This window comes from Delphinapterus leucas, chromosome X (genome assembly GCF_059928025.1).
Source record: "Delphinapterus leucas isolate spDelLeu-1000000601 "Yukka" chromosome X, BTC_Dleu_Yukka2, whole genome shotgun sequence".
NCBI lineage: Eukaryota > Metazoa > Chordata > Mammalia > Artiodactyla > Monodontidae > Delphinapterus > Delphinapterus leucas.
The window spans coordinates 79956609-79977889 of record NC_143150.1 but is presented as its reverse complement, the minus strand read 5'-3'; positions in this window follow the sequence as shown (position 1 = coordinate 79977889).

The window sequence follows — 21281 nt, the reverse complement described above, 5'->3', positions numbered from 1 at the left end:
TTTGCTCTAAGAATTTTAGTGTCTGGCCTTACATTTAAGACTTTGATCCATTTCGAGTTTATATTTTTTTGTATCGTGTTGGAGAGTGTTCTAAATTAATTCTTTTAAATGTAGCTGTCCAGTTTTCCCAGCAACATTTATTGAACAGACTGTCTTTCTCCATTGAATATTCTTGCCTCCTTTGTCATAGATTAATTGACCACAGTGTGAGAGTTTATTTCTGGGACGTGTATCCTCTTCCATTGATCTATATTTCTATTTTTGTTCTGATACCATACTGTTTTGATGATTGTAGCTTTGTAGTACAGTCTGAAGTCAGGGAGTCTTATTCTTCCAGCTTCGTTTTTCTTTCTCAGAATTGTCTGGCTATTCGAGGTCTTTGTGTTTCCATATAAATTTGGGAATTTTTGTTCTATTTCTGTGAACAATGTCACTGGTAATTTGATAGGGGTTGCATTGAATCTGTAACTTTCCTTGAGTAGTATAGTCATTTTGACAATATTGATTCTTCCAATCCAAGAACATGGTATATCTTTCCATCTGTTTGTGTCACCTACGATTTCTTTCATCAGCATCTTACAGTTTTCAGAGTAGAGATCTTTTGTCTTCTTAGGTAGGTTTATTTCTAGGTATTTTATTCTTTTTGATGTGATGGTAATTTGGATTGTTTCCTTAATTTCTCTTTCTTATCTTTCATTGTTAGTGTTTAGGAATGAAAGAGATTTCTGTGTGTTAATTTTGTATACTACAACTAAAACTTTACTGAATTAGTTGATGAATTCTAGTAATTTTCCAGCAGCATCTTCAGGATTTTCTATGTATAGTATCATGTCATGCGAAAACAGTGACAGTTCTACTTCTTCTCCAATCTGGATTCTTTCCACCTCCTTTGCTTCTCTGATTGCCATAGCTAGAACATGCAAAAGTAACTTGAATAAAAATGTTGACAATGGACATCCTTGCTTTGTTCCTGATATTAGAGAGAATGCTTTCAGCTTTTCACCATTGAGAATGATGTTAGCTGTGGGTTTGTAATATACGACCTTTATTATGTTCAGATAAGTTACCTCTATTCCCACTTTCTGGAGAGCTTTGCTTATAAATTGCTGTTGAATACGTTCACGTGCTTTTTTGCATCTACTGAGATGATCATATGGTATTTATTCTTCAGTTTGTTAATGTGGTGTATCACAATGATTGATTTGCAGATATTGAAGAATTCTTGCATCACTGGGATAAATCCCAACTGATCATGGTGTAAGATCCTATTAATATATTGTTGGATTTGGATTCCTAGTATTTTGTGGAGGATTTTTGCGTCTAGGTTTGTCAGTGGTATTGGCCTCTAATTTTATTTTTTTGTGGTATGTTTGTCTGGTTTTGGTGTAGGGGTGGTGGTGGCATCATAGAATGTGCTTGGGAGTGTTTCTAACTCTGCAATATTTTGGAAGAGTTTGAAAAGGATAGGTGTTAACTCTTCTGTGAATGTTTGACAGAATTTGCCTATGAAACCATCTGGTTCTGGACTTGTTTGTTGGAAGTATTTTAATCACAGTTTCAACTTCAATACTTGTGATTGGTCTGCTCATATTTTCTATTTCTTCCTGTTTAAGCCTTGGAAGGTTGTGCTTTTCTAAGAATTTGCCCATTTCTTCTAGGTTGTCTACTTAATTAGCATATGGTTGCTGGTAATAATCTCTTATGTTCCTTTGTATTTCTGTGGTGTCAGATCTAACTTCTCCTTTCTCATATCTAATTTTATTAATTTGAGCCTTCTCCCTTTTTTTCTTGGTGAGTCTGGCTAAAGGTATATCAACTTTGTCTATCTTTTCAAAGAACCTGGGTTTAGTTTCATTGATCTTTTCTTTTGTTTTCTTCATCGTCATTTCATTTATTTATGTTCTGATCTTTGTGATTTCTTTCTTTCTAACTTCGGGTTTTGTTTGTTCCTCTTTCTCTAGTTGCTTTAGGTGTAAGGTTAGGTTGTTTATTTGAATTCTTGTTTCCTGAGGTAAGATTGTATTGCTATAAACGTCCCTCTTAGAACTGCTTTTCCTGCATCCCATAGGTTTTGGATCATAATTTTTTCATTGTCATTTGTCTCTAGGTATTTTTTGATTTTCTCTTTGATTTCTTCAGTGATCCATTGGCTGTTTATAGACATATTGTTTAGTGTCTACGTGTTTTTTTTTACAGTTTTTTTTCTCCTGAAATTGATTTCTATTCTTATAGTGTTGTGATTGGAAAAGAAGTTTGATATAATGTCAATTTTGTAAAATTTACTGAGACTGTTTTGACTAATCCTGGAGAATGTTCCATGTGCGCTTGCAAAGAAAATGTATTCTTCTTCTTTCTAATGGAACGTTTTATAAATATCAATTAAGTCTATCTAGTCTCATGTGTCATTTAAGGCCTGTGTTTCCTTATTGATTTTCTGTCTGGGTGATGTATCCATTGATGTAAGTGAAGTGTTAAAGTTCCCTAGTATTATTTTGTTACTGTGTATTTCTGCTTTTGTGTCTATTAGCATTTGGCTTATATACTGAGGTGCTCTTATGGTGGGTCAAATATATTTACAATTGTTATATCTTCTTCTTGGATTGATTCCTTGATCATTATGTTGTGTCCTTTGTCTCTTGTAGCAGTCTTTATTTTAAAGTTTATTTTGTCTGATATGAGTACTGCTACTTTAGCTTTCTTCTGATTTCTATTTGCATGGAATAGCTTTTTCCATCCCCTTATTTTCAGTCTGTATGTGTCCCTAGATCAAAACTGGATCTCTTGTTGACAGCATACATATGGGTCTTGTTTTTTCATCCACTCAGCTAGTCTGTGTGTTTTGGTTGGAGCATTTAATCCTCTTACTTTTAAGGTAATTATTGATATATATGTCCTTATTGCCATGTTGTTACTTGTTTTGGATTTGCTTTTGTAGGTCTTTTTTCTTCCCTTCCTCTTTTGTTCACTTCTCTTTTGAGTTGATGACTATCATTAGTGTTGTGTTTGTTTGGATTACCTTTTGTGTGTGTGTGTGTGTGTATCGATTGCAGTTTTTATGGTTTGTGGTTCCCATGAGGTTTTTTTTTTTTTTTTTTTGAGGTATGCAGGCCTCTCACTGCTGTGGCCTCTCCCATTGTGAAGCACAGGCTCCGGACGTGCAGACTCAGCAGCCATGGCTCACGGGCCTAGCTGCTCTGTGGCATGTGGGATCTTCCCAGACCAGGGCACGAACCCATGTCCCCTGCATCAGTAGGCAGACTCTCAACCACTGTGCCACCAGGGAAGCCCTCCCATGAGGTTTTGTATATCAGTCTATATATATACAAGATAGTTTCAAGTTGCTGGTCTCAATTTCCAAGGCATTTACAATATCCTTCATTTGTACTCTCCTCACAATTGCTTGTTTTGGTATCATAATTTTGTGTGCATGATTTACTAACTTTACTTTATGTTTGCCTTTACTGGTGAGCTTTCCCATTCATATTCTCTTCTTTCTAATTGTGTCCTTTTCTTTTCAGCCTAGAGAATTTCCTTTAGCATTTGTTGTAAAGCTGGTTGGTGGTGTTAAATTATCCTAGGTTTTCTTGTCTGTAAAGCCTTTGATTTTTCCATCAAATCTGAAGGAGAGCCTTGCTGAGTACAGTATTCTTGGTTGTAGGTATTTTCCTTTAACACTTTAAATATATTGTGCTACTCCTTTCTGACCTGAAGAATTTCTTCTGAGAAGCCAGCTGATAACCTTATGTGGATTCCCTTGTATGTTATTTGTTGCTTTTCCCTTTTTACATTTAATATATTCTCTTTGCTTTTAATTTTTTCAGTTTGACTAATATGAGTCTTGGCATGTTCCTCCTTGGCTTTATCTTGTATGGGATTCTCTGTGCTTCCCGGACTTGAGTGAGTGTTTCCTTTCCCATGTAAGGGAAGTTTTCAACTCCCTAATCTAACAAATTTCTAATCTCTTCAAATATTTTCTCAGGCCTTTTCCCTCTTTCTTCTGCTACTAGGACTCCAATAATGTGAATGTTGGTGCATTTAATGTTGTACCAGATATCTCTGAGACTGTCATTACTTTTCATTCTTTTTCCTTTATTCTGTTTTGTGGCAGGGATTTCCACCATGCTGTCTTTCAGCTCACTTATTTGTTTTTCTGTCTCATTTATTCTGCTCTTGATTCCTTCTAGTTTTTCATTTCAGTTATTGTATTGTTCATTTCTCTTTGTTTGTATTTTAAAATCTTTTAGCTCCTTGTAAAATATGTCTTCTATCTTCTCAATCTGTGCCTCCATTCTTATTCCAAAACCATGGCTCATCTTTACTATCATTACTCTAAATTCTCTTTCAGGGATATTTCCTGTCACCTCTATACTTAGTTGTTGTTGTGTGTTTTTATCTTGGTCTTTCATCTGGAATGTATTTCTCTGCCTTCTCATTTTGCCTAACTTTCTGCATTTTTGGGCTCCTTTTAGCAGGCTGCAGGATCTTAGCTCCTCTTGTTTCAGGTGTCGCCTCCTGGTGGGTGAGGTTGGTCCAGGGGCTTGTGTAGGCTTCCTGGCGGGAGTGACTGGTGCCTGCCCTATGGAGGGTTGAGCTAGGTTTTCTCCCTCTGCTAGGCAGGGCCATGTCAAGGGGTACGTTTTGCAGTGTCCGTGAACTTATTATGACTTTAGGCAGACTGTCTGCTGATGGGTGGCACTGTGTTCCTGCCTTGCTGGTTGTTTGTCCTAAGGCATTCCTGCACTGGAGCTTTCAGGTTGTTTCTGGGTCTTGGTGCCAAGATTGGGATCTGGGAGAGCTCATGCCATTTAATATTCCTGGGGCTAGGAATTCCCTAGCAGTCCAGCAGCCAGGACTCGGTGTTCCCATTGAGTGGACTCAGATTCGACCCACAGCTGGGTAACCAAGATCCCACAAGCCATGCAGCACAGTAAGAAAAAAGAAGAAAAAAGGAAGGAAAAAAGAAAAAAACAAACAAAAACCAAATCAAACAGTAAAAACAAAACAAACAAAAACAAACGACTTAAAAACCAAAACAAACAATAAAAACCAAACTAACAAAACAACAAAGAAAACAAAAAAGCAAACAAAAACAACAAAAAACAGAAAAAAAACAGAAAAATCATATAAAAATAAAAAATATATAAAGAAAAACATTTTAATAAAAACTAACATAATAAAATAACAACAATTAAAATTCCCTGGGGCCTCTTCTATCCATGTCCTTGCCTCCACGGTAAGCTCCAGCCAATCCCTGTCTCCCTGGGAGACCCTCCAATAACTCTAGGTAGGTCTCTGGACCTGCTGTGTCCACTGTGGGGGCAGCTCAGACTCTGACCTGGACCAACTCTTCTATGTAAATGCCTGCAAAGTCCACCACTGCTAAAGCTAGACCTGTGTCAGTTACTGGAGCACTCATTGCTCATTCAAAAGTTCTACAGGCAATGAGTTTACCAAGACAGTCGTGGGAGTTTATTCCATGGCTTGTGCAGCTGCAAGGCGAGGTTTCAGTTGTTTTTTAGTTGTACAGCCCCTGGGGCTCAGCTTTGGTTTCAGCCTCACCTCTATGTGTTTGCCCGCTGCCCAGGTAAGAGGAGGCAAAGGCAGTGACTGCTGGCACACTGGCCTGTTTCAATGGGAGGGGGTGGGGCAGCGACTGACTGGGGCATGCATGCTCACTTATATGGGAGGGTCAGGAGGCAGCAATGACTGGGGTGCAAGCTAGCTCCAGTGGGAGCCCTTCCTAGTGCTTGTGGAGTCAGGGGCTTGTGTGTGGGAAGAGGCTGTGATGGTAGCCCTGGCCTTCACTTGTCACTCAACAATGGTGCCTCTATTCTATGGTAGTCCGAGCTTCTTCCAGGAGCACTCCCAGTTGTGGAGCTCCTCACACCATCCCCTTGGTCTGTCTCTGCACAGCCAACAGCAGTCTTCTCTGTGGATCTGCTCTCCAAACCACACGTTCCAGCACCCAGCCCCTGTTATCACTGGCAGACACCCATCTCAGGCTGGGATGTGCAGGGTTGTGGCTCAGAGCATCTAAGTCTCATTCTGTACTGCCTGTCACAGACCAGTTGCTGCACTTTCCTCTCATAGCCCTCCAGGCTCCACTTCTATCTCAGCTGATCTCCACACCAGTGAAGGGGCTTACTCGGGTACAGGAACCTCTCCTCTCCTTCAGCTTCACCTCCCAGGGGTGTGGGTCCCATCCCATTTCCTCTTTTCTTTTTCTTTATTTTGTCTCTTTCATCCAACCCAGTTATGTGAGGACATTTTCCTGTCCTTTTAAGTGTCCATAGTCCTCTGCTAGTGTTCAGCAGGTGCTCTGTGCAAATTGTTCCATTTGTATATCTATTCTTTATGTACTTGTGGGGAGAGTTTAAACTCCAGGTCCTCATATTCTGCCATCTTGACCCCTCCTCCGAGTCAACTAATTCTTAACATTGGTGCTAAACAAGGGAAAAACTCTCTCTTCAATAAATGGTGTTCGGAAAACTGGATATCCACATGCAAAAAATTGAAATTGGACCTCTATTATTACACAACTCACAAATATTAACTAAAATGGCTCAAATACTTAAATATAAGATCTAAACTCATAAAACTCCTAGAAGAACACTTATGAAAATATATCATTTTTGTATATCTTGGCAATGATTTCTTTTTTTAATAAACACATAAATAAATGAATAAATAAATAAGTTTTTGGCTGCATTGGGTCTTCTTTGCTTTGTGTGAGCTTCCTCTAGTTGTGGCAAACGGGGGCTTCTCTTCATTGCGGTGCACGGACTCCCATTGCAGCAGCTTCTCTTGTTGTGGAGCACAGGCTCTAGGTGCCTGGGCTTCAGTAGTTGTAGCTCACAGGCTCTAGAGTACAGGCTCAGTGTTGTGGCACAAAGGCTTAGTTGTTCCATGGTATGTGGGATCTTCCTGGATCAGGGATATAACCTGTGTCCCATTCATTGGCAGGCAGATTCTTAACCACTGCACCACCAGGGGAATCCCGGCAATGATTTCATGATAACACATCAAAAGCACAGGCGAAAAAAAAAATTAAAAGATGAAACTACGTTAAGCTAAAATGCCTCTGAGCAGCAAAGGAAACACTAATAAATTGAAAATGCAACCTACAGAATGGGAGAAAATATTTACAAGCTGCTTATCTAATAAAGGATTAATATTTAAATATATAAATAATTCTACAACTCAATAGAACAGAAGCAAAGAATCTCATTTAAAAAATGAGCAAAAAAAAGAAAAGAGCAAATGATCTGAATAGACACTTTTCCAAAGAAGACATTAAAATGGCCAATAAGTATACGAAGAATGTCAACATCACTAATCATCAGTGAAATGCAAATCCAAACCAAAATGTAATATCTGTTAGGATGGCTATTATCAAAAATACAAGAGATAACAACTGTTGGCCAGAACATGGAGAAAATGAAACCCTTATACACTGTTGTTGAGAATGTAAAATGGTACACCATTATGGAAAACAATATGGTAGTTCCTCAAAAAATTATTAATCGAACTATCTTATAATCCAGCAATCCCACTTCTGAGTATATGTCCAAAGAAATTGAAATCAGTATCTCAAACAGATATCTGAACACACATGTTCATTGCAGGTTTATTCACAGTATCTAAAATATGGAAGCAACCTAACTGTTCTTCAACAGATGAATGCATAAAGAAAATGAGATACACAAATCCACACACAGAGGAATATTAATCAGTCATGGAAAGGAAGGAAATACGGAAATACTGCTCTTTGCAACAACATGAATGAATCTGGTAGGCATTATTTTAAGTAAATTAAGCCAGAAAGAGAAAGACAAATACTGTATGCTTTCACTTACATATGGAATCTAAAAAGAAAAAACAAAAATACAAGAAACAATATTGGCCTGTAATTTTCTTTTCTTGCTTTCATAGAAATAGAGAATAGGATGGTGGTTGCCAGAGGCTGGGGAGAGGGAAACATGTGGTTGTGTAAGGGAAAGAGGCAAATTTTAATTTACAAAAGAATATATTCTGAAGATCTAATATACAACATAGTTGATAATACAATATTGATACCTGAAAATGGTTGAGAGTAGATCTTGAATTATCTCTCTCTCTCTCTCTCTCTCTCTGTGTCTCTCTCTCTGTCTCTCTTACACACAGACACACACACGCACAAGTTACCAATGTTAAGAATGTGATGTAATGGATGTGTTAATTATCTTGATCTTGGTAATTATTGTACAATGTATATGCATTTGATTTCTACTCACTCATCACATCGTACATACACAATGATATTTTCCAATTATTCCTAAAGTTAAAAATAAATAAAAAGCAGAATAACAAGTGTGGGTGAGAATGTGGAGAAATAAAAACATTTATGTACTCTTGGTGGGAAAGTAAAATGATACAGTCACTGTTAAAAACAGTATGTAACTTCCTCAAAAAATTAAAAAAGAGAATTATTATATAATCCAGCAATTTCACTTCTGAGTATAAACAGAAAAGAATTGAAAGCAGGGTCTCAAAGTGTTATTTCTGCATTTATGTTCTTAGCAGCATTATTTACAATAGCTAAAATGTAGAAGCATCCCAAGTGTGCACTGATAGATGAATGCATAAGGAAAATGTGGTATATTATTCAGCCTTAAAAGGAAGGAAAGTCTGCAATATGCTACAACATGGTGAAATTTTGCAGTCGTTATGCTAAGTGAAATAAGCCAATCACAGAAAAACAAAGACTGTATGATTCCACTTTAAGAGGTACTTAGAGTAGTTGATATTATAGAGATAAAGTAGAATGTTTGTTGACAGGAGCTGGAGGAAAGTGGTAATGGGGAGTTAGTTTTTATTGGAGAGTTATTTAATGGGTATTGAGTTTTACAAAATTAAAAGAGTTATGACTGTGGATGGTTGTGATGTCTGCACAATATTATGAACGTTACTGACTACCACTAAACTATACACTTAAAAATGGTTGAAGTGGCAAATTTTATGTTATGTTTATCTTACCACAGTTAAAAAATATTTTTAGAAAGTAATACATAGTAATCAAGGGAAACATTAAATGTACAAAAGTAAATACTTATACTGTTGTGAATTAGAAGCACTATCTCAGTGATATCATATGTTTGTGCTCTCCTTTCTCTGAAAAGCTGGCACAAACTACATGCATACCAGCCAGGACATGAGGCTTCATGTAACTTGATGTTCCAACCTTTCCATCTAGGGACATACTGGAGACAAACTGTTTTCCTAGTGATAAGAATTCAGCCTTTCCAACCCTGATCCATCTGGCCTTCTGTAAAGTTAAATCTTTCCATATGATTTTTCCTTGCTTTCTCTCCAGGGATCCATCAATTATAATCACTGAATAATACAAGTCCCCTCTTTGTGAAAGGAAAATATAGAGTCAGTAATGTGTTCCTATAAAATGGAAATCAATGTATTAATTAGAAACTATGAAGCAAATCACTTGGAAGCAAATGTATGTTGTTTATTCAGCTACTGTGTTTTAAATCTTCCAGGAAAGCCAATAAGGAAGCTGAGGGTTAGTAGTGGTGGGATGAAATTGGGAGATTGGGATTGACACATATACACTAATATGTATAAAATAGATAACTAATAAGAACCTGCTGTATAAAAAAATAAATAAAATAAAATTTAAAAATTCAAAAAAAAAGGTAGCTGAAATTACAACTGAGTGCTATACAGAAAATAAAACCAGTAAGGGACAAAAAGTTACGTTGCAGAACATGCTATTTATAGAATGATCAAGAAAGCCCTATGTGAAGTTGAGGTATTTCTGTGTGACTATTAAAGTGTTTGTAATAATTTGTGGGAGACACTGGCTAGCTGTTTACTAAACCAGTTTTTTTCCTTAGGCACAGAGCTACACTGCATTTTCCATCCTCCTTTGATGTTGGCTGTGGCTGCATACTGAGTACTTACCAACGCACTGCTAGAGGCAAAATTCACCAGACTATTAACATGTAATCTTCCATGCTCTTTAAAACTTCTGGTTATCTGGAATGGTGACCTCCAAGCACAACTTTGAAAGTCCATAATTAAAAAAGAGTCATGTACCAAAATGTTCATTGCAGCTTTATTTACAATAGCCAGGACATGGAAGCAACCTAAGTGTCCATCAACAGATGAATGGATAAAGAAGGTGTGGCACATATATACAATGGAATATTACTCAGCCATAAAAATAAATGAAATTGAGTTATTTGTAGTGAGGTGGATGGACCTAGAGTCTGTCATACAGAGTGAAGTAGGTCAGAAAGAGAAAAAAAAATACCATATGTGAACACATATATATGGAATCTCAAAAAAAAATGGTCATGAAGAACCTAGGGGCATGATGGGAATAAAGATGCAGACCTACTAGAGAATGGACTTGAGGATGTGGGGAGGGGGAGGGGTAAGCTGGGACAAAGTGAGAGACTGGCATGGACATATATACACTACCAAACATAAAATAGATAGTTAGTGGGAAGTAGCCATATAGCACAGGGAGATCAGCTCGGTGCTTTGTGACCACCTAGAGGGGTGGGATAGGGAGGGTGGGAGGGAGGGAGATGCAAGAGGGAAGAGATATGGGGATATATGTATATGTATAACTGATTCACTTTGTTATAAAGAAGAAACTAACACACCATTGTAAAGCAATTATACTCCAATAAAGATGTTTTAAAAAGTCATTCATTGAATATAATAGAGCTTCTGAGAGAGTTATTTACTGAATGTTGTGTGGATCAGAGCCACCCACTACTGACAATGAGGAATACCTGCATTAGACTCTTCCATGAATGAGAAATAAACATTTATTGTATTAATCCATAGAAATGCTAAGATTTATTTGTGACAGCCACAATGTTACCCTAACAACGAAATCAAGATTTGTGAGGAATGTTTTAGAAAATTGTGAAAAAACATATCTAGTGTCAGAAATAGACATTGTTCAAAAATTGTACTTATTTTTAATCACTTCATACACTACCAAATGTAAAATTGATAGCTAGTGGGAAGCAACCACATAGCACAGGGAGATCAGCTAGGTGGTTTGTGACCACCTAGAGGGGTGGGATAGAGAGGGTGGGAGGGAGGGTGATGCAAGATGGAAGAGATATGGGAACATATGTATATGTATAACTGATTCACTTTGTTATAAAGCAGAAACTAGCACACCATTTTAAAGCAATTATACTCCAATAAAGATGTTTAAAAAAAAGACATAGACTGGTTGAATGGATACAAAAATATGACCTGTATATATGCTGTCTACAAGAGACCCACTTCATACCAAGGGACACATACAGAACAAAAATGAAGGGACCAAGAAAGGTATTTTGTGGAAATGGAAATCAAAAGAAAGCTGGAGTAGCAATGCCCATATCAGGCAAAATAGATTTTAAAATAAAGACTGTTCAAGAGACAAAAAAGGACACTACATAATGATCAAGAGATCCATCCAAGAAGGAGATGTAACAATTGTAAATATACATGACCCCAATATAGGAGCACCTCAATACAAAAGGCAAAAACTAGTAGTCATAAAGAGAGAAATCAATAGTAACACAATAATACTGCGGGATTTAATACCCAACTTTCATCAATGAACAGATCATCCAGACAGAAAATTTACAAGGAAACACAGGCCTTAAATTAGATCAGATGAACTTTACTGATGTTTATAGAACATTCCATCTGAAAAGCAGCAGAATACACATTTTTCTCAAGTGCAGATGGAGCATTCTCCAGGCTTGATCGCCTGCTGGGCCACAATGTGAGCCTTGGTAAATTTAAGAAATTTGAAATCATATGAAGCGTCTTTTCTGACCACAAAACAATGAGATTAGAAATCAACTACAAGAAAAAAAATTTTAACAAACACTTGGAGGCTAAACAATGTGCTACTAAACAACCAGTGGATCACTGAAGAAATCAAAGTGGAAATAAAAAAAAATACCTAGAGAGAAATGACAATGAAACCACGATGATCCAAAACCTATGGGACCTGGCAACAGCAGTTCTAAGAGGGAAGTTTGTAGCAATACAATCCTACCTCAGGAAAAAAGAAAAATCACAAATAGGCAACTTAACCTTAAACTTAGAGCAACTAAAGAAAGAAGAACAAACAAAAGCCAAAGTTAGCAGAAAGAAAGAAATCATAAATGTCAGAGCAGAAATAAATGGAATAGAAATGAAGAAAACAATAAAAAGGTCGATGAAACTAAAAGCTGGTTCTTTGAAAAGATAAACAAAATTGACGAACTTTTAGGCAGACACATTAAGAAAAGAGGGAGAAGGCTCAGATTAATAAAATTATAAGTGAAATAGGAGAAGTTACAACAGACAATACAGAAATACAAATGATCATAAGAGGCTTATACAAGCAACTATATGGCAATAAAAAGGACAACCTGGAAGAAATGGACAAGTTCTTAGAAAGGTACAACCTTCCAAGACTGCACCAAGAGGAAATAGAAAATATGAACAGACTGATCACAAGTACTGAAATTGAAACTGTGATTTCAAAACTCTCAACAAACAAAAGTCAGAAGCTGATGGATTCACAGGAAAATTCTATCAAACATTTAGAATTAACACTTATCCTTCTGAAACTACAGCAAACAACTTTAGAGTAGGGAATATTCCCAAACTCATTCTATGAATCCACCATCATGCTGACACCAAAGCCAGAGAGAGATACAAAAGAAAAAAGAAAAGAAAAGAAAATTACAGGTCAGTATCACTCATAAACATAGATGCCAAAATCCTCAACAAAATACTAGCAATCCAAATCCAACAATACATTAACAGGATCATACACCATGATCAAGTGAGATTTATCCCAGGGATGCAAGGACCTTCAATATCCTCAAATCAACCATTTTGATTCACCAGATCTTCAAATTGAAGAATAAAAACGGTATGATCATATCAATAGACACAGAAAAAGCTTCTGACAGAATTCAACATCCATTTATGATAAAAAAATCTCCAGAATGTGGGCAGAGAGAGAACATAACTCAAAACAATAAAGGCTATATATGACAAACCTACAGGTAGCTTCATACTCAATGGTGAAAAGCTGAAAGCATTTCCTCTAAGATCAAGAACAAGACAAGCATGTCCACTCTCACCACTTTTATTCAACATAGTTTTGAAACTCCTAGCCACAGCAACCAGAGAAGAAAAATAAAAGAAATCCAAATTGGAAAAGATGAAATAAAACTGTCACCGTGGGCTTCCCTGGTGGCGCAGTGGTTGAGAGTCCGCCTGCCGATGCAGGGGACACGGGTTCGTGCCCCGGTCTGGGAAGATCCCACGTGCCGCGGAGCAGCTGGGCCCGTGAGCCATGGCTGCTGAGCCTGCGCGTCCGGAGCCTGTGCTCCGCAACGGGATGCCCGCATACCGCAAAAAAAAAAAAAAAAAAAAAAAAAACTGTCACCGTTTGCAGATGACATGATACTATATATAGAAAATTCTAAAGATGCTACTAGAAAACTACTAGAGCTCATAGATGAATTTCATAAATTTGCAGGATACAAAATTAATACACAGAAATCTGTTGCATTTCTATACACTAACAACAAAATATCATAAAGAGAAATTAAAGATACAATCCCATTTACCACTGCATCAAAAAGAATATAATACCTAGGAACATACCTACCCAAGGAGACAAAAAACTGTACTCTGAAAACTATAGGACTTTGATGAAAGTAATTGAAGACGACTCAAACAGATGAAAAGATATATCATGTTCTTGGATTGGAAGAATCAATATTGTCAAAATGACTATACTACTCAATACAATCTACAGATTCAATGGAATCTCTATCAAATTACCAATGTTATTTTTCACAGAACGAGAACAAACAATCTTAAAATTTGTAAGGCAAAAAAAAAAAAAAAACTTGTAAGGTGACACAAAAGAGCCCGAATAGCCAAAGTAATCTTGAGAAACAAAAGCAGAGCTGGAAGAATCAGCTTGCCTGACTTCAGACTATACAACAAAGCTACAGTCATCAAAACAGTATGTACTGGAACAACATGATAGAAAGCCCAGAAATAAACTCATGCACCCGTGGCTAATTAATCTATGACAAAGGATGCAAGACTAATAAATGGAGGAATGACAGTCTCTTCAATAAATTGTACTGAGAAAACTGGACAGCTACATGGAAAAAATGAAATTAGAACATTCTTTAACACCATACACAAAAATAAACTGAAAATGGATTAAAGACCTAAATATAACACCAGATAGTATAAAAAACTTAGAGGAAAACATAGGAAGAACACTCATTGACATAAATCACAGCAATATCTGTTTTGATCTGTCTCCCAGAGTAATGGAAATAGAAATAATAAAAATAATCAAATGGGACATAAATAAACTCAAAAGCTTTTGCACAGCCAAGGAAACCATAAAGAAAATGAAAAGACCATTCACAGAAAGGGAGAAAATATTTGTAAACGATGTGACTGACAAAGCACTGGTCTCCAAAATTTACAAATGACTCATGAATCTCAATTCAAAAAAACAAACAACGAAATCATAAAATGGGCAGAAGGCCTAGAGACATTTCTCCAAAGAAGACATACAGATGGCTAAGAGGCACATGATAAGATGCTAAACATCAGCTGGACAGGAAGATGGTGGAAGAGTAAGACACGGAGATCACCTTCCTCCCCACAGATACACCAGAAATACATCTACACGTGGAACAACTCCTACAGAACACCTACTGAACACTGGCAGAACACCTCAGACCTCCCAAAAGACAAGAAACTCCCCACGTACCTGGGTAGGGCAAAAGAAAAAAGAATAAACAGAGACAAAAGGATAAGGACGGGACCTGCACCAGTGGGAGGGAGCCGTGAAGGAGGAAATGTTTCCACACACTGGGAAGCCCCTTCGTGGGTGGAGACTGCGGGTGGTGGAGGGGGAAAGCTTCGGAGCCAAGGAGGAGAGCACAGCAACAGGGGTGCGGAGGGCAAAGTGGAGAGATACCTGCACAGAGGATTGGTGCCAACCGGCACTCACCAGACCTAGAGGCTTGTCTGCTCACCCGCTGGGGCCTGCGGGGCTGGGAGCTGAGGCTCCGGCTTCAGTAGGAGAGCAGGGAGAGGACTGGGGTTGGCAGCGTGAACACAGCCTGCAGGGGGTTAGTGCAGCACAGCTAGCTTGGGAGAGAGTCCAGGGAAAAGTCTGGACCTGCTGAAGAGGCAAGAAACGTTTTCTTCCCTCTTTGTTTCCTGGTGCGCAAGGAGAGGGGATTAAGAGTGCTGCTTAAAGGAGCTCCAGTGACAGGCACGAGCCACAAAGCATGGACCCCAGAGACGGGCATGAGACACTAAGGCTTATGCTGCCACCACCAAGAAGCCTGTGTGCAATCACAGGTCACTATCCACATCCCTCTTCCAGGGAGCCTGTGCAGCCCGCCACTGTCAGGGTCCCGGGATCCAGGGACAACTTCCCCGGGAGAATGCAGCACAGCATGCCTCAGGCTGGTGCAACGTCACACTGGCCTCTACTACTGCAGGCTCGCCCCGCACACCGTACCCCTCCCTCCCCCTGGCCTGAGTGAGCCAGAGTCCCCAAAGAAGCCGCTCCTTTAACCCTGTCCGGTCTGAGCGAAGAACAGATGTCCTCCTGCAACCTACACAAAGAGGCGGGGCCAAATCCAAAGCTGAGCCCTGGGAGCTGTGAGAACAAAGAAGAGAAAGGGAAATCTCTCCCAGCAGCCTCAGAAGCAGCAGATTAAAGCTCCACAATCAACTTGATGTACTCTGCATCTGTGGAATACATGAATAGATAATGAATCATCCCAAATTGAGGAGGTGGACGTTGAGAGCAAGATTTATGATTTTTTTCCCCTTTTCCTCTTTTTGTGAGTGTGTATGTGTATGCTTCTGTGTGAGATTTTGTCTGTATAGCTTTGCTTCCACCATTTGTCCTAGGGTTTTACCCGTCCATTTTTTTTCCTTTTTTAAAAAAAAAATTCTTAAAAATTATTTCTGATTTTAATAACTTTATTTTATTTTATCTTACTTTATTTTATTTTATCTTATTTCTTTCTTTCTTTTTTCTTTCCTTCCTTCCCTCCTTCCTTCCTTCCATCCTCCCTCCCTCTCTCCCTCTCTCCCTCACTCTGTCCCTTCTTTCTTCCTTTCTTTCTTTCTTACTTACTTACTTTCTTTCTTTCTCCTTTTATTCTGAGCCGTGTGGATGAAAGGCTCTTGGTGCTGCATCCAGGAGTCAGTGCTCTGTCTTTGAGGCAGGAGAGCCAACTTCAGGACACTGGTCCACAAGAGACCTCCCAGCTCCACATAATATCAAATGGCAAAAATCTCCCAGAGATCTCCATCTCAACACCACACCCAGCTTCACTCAACGACCAGCAAGCTACAGTGCTGGACACCCTATGCCAAATAGCTACCAAGACAGGAACACAACACTACCCATTAGGAGAGAGGCTGCCTAAAATCATAATAAGTCCACAGACACCCCAAAACACACCAAAAGACGTGGACCTGCCAACAGAAAGCAAAAATCCAGTCTCATCCACCAGAACACAGGCACTAATCCCCTCCACCAGTAAGCCTACACAACCCACTGACCCAACGTTAGCAACTAGGGACAGACAACAAAAACAACAGGAACTACGAACCTGTAGCCTGCAAAAAGGAGACCCCAAACACAGTAAGATAAGCAAAATGAGAAGACAGAAAAACACACAGCAGATGAAGGAGCAAGATAAAAATGCACGAGACCTAACAAATGAAGAGGAAATAAGCAGTCTATCTGAAAAAGAATTCAGAATAATGATAGTAAAGATGGTCCAAAATCTTGGCAATATAATAGACAAAATGCAAGAAACATTTAACAAGGACCTAGAAGAACTAAAGATAAAACCAGCAATGATGAACAACACAATAAATGAAACTAAAAATACTGTAGATGGGATCAGTAACAGAATAACTAAGGCAGAAGAACGGATAAGTGACCTGGAAGATAAAATAGTGGAAATAACTACAGCAGAGCAGGATAAAGACAAAAGAATGAAAAGAACTGGGGACAGACTCAGAGACCTCTGGGACAACATTAAGTGTACCAATATTCGAATTCTAGTTTCCTAGAAGGAGAAGAGAAAAGGAAAGGCACTGAGAAAACATTTGAAGAGATTATAGTTGAAAACTTCCCTAATATGGGAAAGGAAATAGTTAATCAAGTTCAGGAAGCACAGAGAGTCCCATACAGGATAAATCCAAGGAGAAACATGCCAAAACACATATTAATCAAACTGTCAAAAATTAAATACAAAGAAAACATATTAAAAGGAGCAAGGGAAAGCGACAAATAACACAGAAGGGAATCCCCTTAAGGTTAACAGCTGATCTTGCCAGAGAAACTCTGCAAGCCAGAAGGGACTGGCAGGACATATTTAAAGTGATGAAAAGGAAAACCCTACAACCAAGATTACTCTACCCAGCAAAGATTTCATTCATATTTGACGGAGAAATTAAAACCTTTACAGGCAAGCAAAAGCTAAGAGAATTCAGAACCACAAAACCAGCTTTACAACAAATGCTAAAGGAACTTCTCTAGGCAAGAAACACAAGAGAAGGAAAAGACCTAAAATAACGAACCCAAAACAATTAAGAAAATGGGAATAGGAACATACATATCGATAATTAACTTAAATGTAAATGGACTAAATGCTCCCACCAAAAGACACAGATTTGCAGAATGGATACAAAAACAAGACCCATATATATGCAGTCTACAAGAGACCCAATTCAGACCTAGAGACACATACAGACTGAAAGTAAGGAGATGGAAAAAGATATTCCATGCAAATGGAAACCAAAAGAAAGCTGGAGTAGCAATTCTCATATCAGACAAAATAGACTTGAAAATAAAGACTATTACAAGAGACAAAGAAGGACACTGCATAATGATCAAGGGATCGATCCAAGAAGAAGATATAACAATTGTAAATATTTATGCACCCAATATAGGAGCACCTCAATATATAAGGCAAATACTAACAGCTATAAAAGGGGAAATCGACAGTAACACATTCATACCAGGGGACTTTAAAACCCCACTTTCACCTATGGACAGATCATCCAAAACGAAAATAAATAAAATACAAGCTTTAAATGATTCATTAATCAATATGAACTTAATTGATATTTATAGGACATTCCATCCAAAAGCAACAGAATACACATTTTTCTCAAGTGCTCATGGAACATTCTCCAGGATAGATCACATTTTGGGTCACAAATGAAGCCTTGGTAAATTTAAGAAAACTGAAATTGTATCAGGTATCTTTTCTGACCACAAAGCTATGAGACTATATATAAATTACAGGAAAAGATCTGTAAAAAATACAAACACATGGAGACTAAATAATACACTACTTAATAACAAAGTGATCACTGAAGAAATCAAAGAGGAAATTTAAAAAATACCTAGAAAAAAATGACAATGGAGACATGATGACCCAAAACCTACGGCATGTAGCAAAAGCAGTTCTAACAAGCAACTTTATAGCAATACAATCCTTCCTTAAGAAGCAGGAAACATCTAGAATAAACAAGCTAACCTCGTACCTAAAGCAATTAGAGAAAGAAGAAGAACAACAACAAAAAAAAACAAAGTTAGCAGAAGTAAAGAAATCATAAAACTCAGATCAGAAATAAATGAAAAAGAAATGAAGGAAAACATAGCAAAGATCACTAAAACTAAAAGCTGTTTCTTTGAGAAGATAAACACAATTTAAAAACCATTAGACAGACTAATCAAAAAAAGGGGGAGAAGACTCAAATCAATAGAATTAGAAATGAAAAAGGAGAAGTAACAACTGACACTGCAGAAATACAAAAGATCATGAGAGATTACTACAAGCAACTCTATGCCAAAAAAATGGACAAACTGGAAGAAATGGACAAATTCTTAGAAATGCACAACCTGCCAAGACTGAATCAGGAAGAAATAGAAAATATGAATAGACCAATCACAAGCACTGAAATTGAAACTGGGATTAAAATTCTTCCAACAAACAAAAGCCTAGGACCAGATGGCTTCACAGGCGAATTCTATCAAACATTTAGAGAAGAGCTAACACCTATCCTTCTCAAACTCTTCCAAAATATAACAGAGGGAGGAACACTCCCAAACTCATTCTACGAGGCCACCATCACCCTGATACCAAAACCAGACAAGTATGTCCCAAAGAAAAGGAACTACAGGTCAATATCAGTGATGAACATAGATGCAAAAATCCTCAATAAAATACTAGCAAACAGAATCCAACAGCACATTAAGAGGATCATGCACCATGATCAAGTGTGGCTTATTCTAAGAATACAAGGGACCTTCAATATATGCAAATCAATCAACGTGATACACCATATTAACAAATTGAAGGAGAAAAACCACATGATCATCTCAATAGATGCAGAGAAAGCTTTTGACAAAATTCAACACCGATTTATGATAAAAACCCTGCAGAAAATAGGAAGAAAGGGAACTTTCCTCAACATAATAAAGGCCATATATGACAAACCCACAGCCAACATTGTCCTCAGTGGTGAAAAACTGAAAGCATTTCACTAAGATCAGGAAGAAGACAAGGTTGCGCACTCTCAACACTCTTACTCAACATAGATTTGGAAGTTTTAGCCAGAGCAATCAGAGAAGAAAAGAAAATAAAAGGAATCCACATTGGAAAAGAAGAAGTAAAGCTGTCACTGTTTGCAGATGACATGATACTATACATAGAGAATCCTAAAGGTGCTACCAGAAAACTACCAGAGCTAATCAATGAATTTGGTAAAGTAGCAGGACACAAAATTAATGCACAGAAATCTCTGGCATTCCTATATACTAATGATGAAAAATCTGAAAGTGAAATCAATAAAACACTCCCATTTACCATTGCAACAAAAAGAATAAAATATCTAGGAATAAACCTACCTAAGGAGACAAAAGAGCTGCATGCAGAAAATAATAAGACACTGATGAAAAAATTAAAGATGATACAAATAGATGGAGAGATATACCATGTTCTTGGATTGGAAGAATCAACATGGTGAAAATGACTCTACTACCCAAAGCAATCTACCAATTCAATGCAATCTCTATGAAACTACCACTGGCATTTTTCACAGAACTAGAACAAAAAATTTCACAATTTCTATGGAAACACAAAAGACCCCATATAGCCAAAGCAATCTTGAGAATGAACAATGGAGCAGGAGGAATCATTTTCCCTGACTTCAGACTATACTACAAAGCTACAGTAATCAAGAGAGTATGGTACGGCACAAAAGCAGAAAGAGAGATCAATGGAACAGGATAGAAAGCCCAGAGATAAACCCACGCACATATGGTCACCTTATCTTTGGTAAAGGAGGCAGGAATATACAGTGGAGAAAGGACAGCCTCTTCAATAAGTGGTGCTGGGAAAACTGTACACGTATATGTAAAAGTATGAGATTAGATCACACCCTAACACCATACACAAAACTAAGCTCAAAATGGATTAAAGACCTAAATGTAAGGCCAGAAACTATCAAACTCTTACAGGAAAACATAAGCAGAACACTCTATGACACAAATCACCGCAAGATACTTTTTGACCCACCTTCTAGAGAAATGGAAATAAAAAAAATAAACAAATGGGACCTAATGACACTTCAAAGCTTTTGCACAGCAAAGGAAACCATAAACAAGACCAAAAGACAACCCTCAGAATGGGAGAAAATGTTTGCAAATGAAGCAACTGACGTAGGATTAATCTCCAAAATTTATAAGCAGCTCATGCAGCTCAATAACAGAAAAACAAGCAACCCAATCCAAAACTGGGCAGAAGACCTAAATAGACATTTCTTCAAAGAAGATATACAGACTGCCAACAAACACATGAAAGAATGCTCAACATAATTAATCACTAGAGAAATGCAAATCAAAAGTACAATGAGGTATCATCTCACACTAGTCAGAATGGCCATCATCAAAACATCTAGAAACAATAAATGCTGGAGAGGGTGTGGAGAAAAGGGAACACTCTTGCACTGATGGTGGTAATGTGAATTGGTACAGCCACTATGGAGAGCAGTATGGATGTTCCTTAAAGAACTGCAAAAAGAACTACCATATGACCCAGCAATCCCACTACTGGGCATATACCCTGAAAAAACCATAATTCAAAAAGAGTCATGTACCAAAATGTTTATTGCAGCTCTAT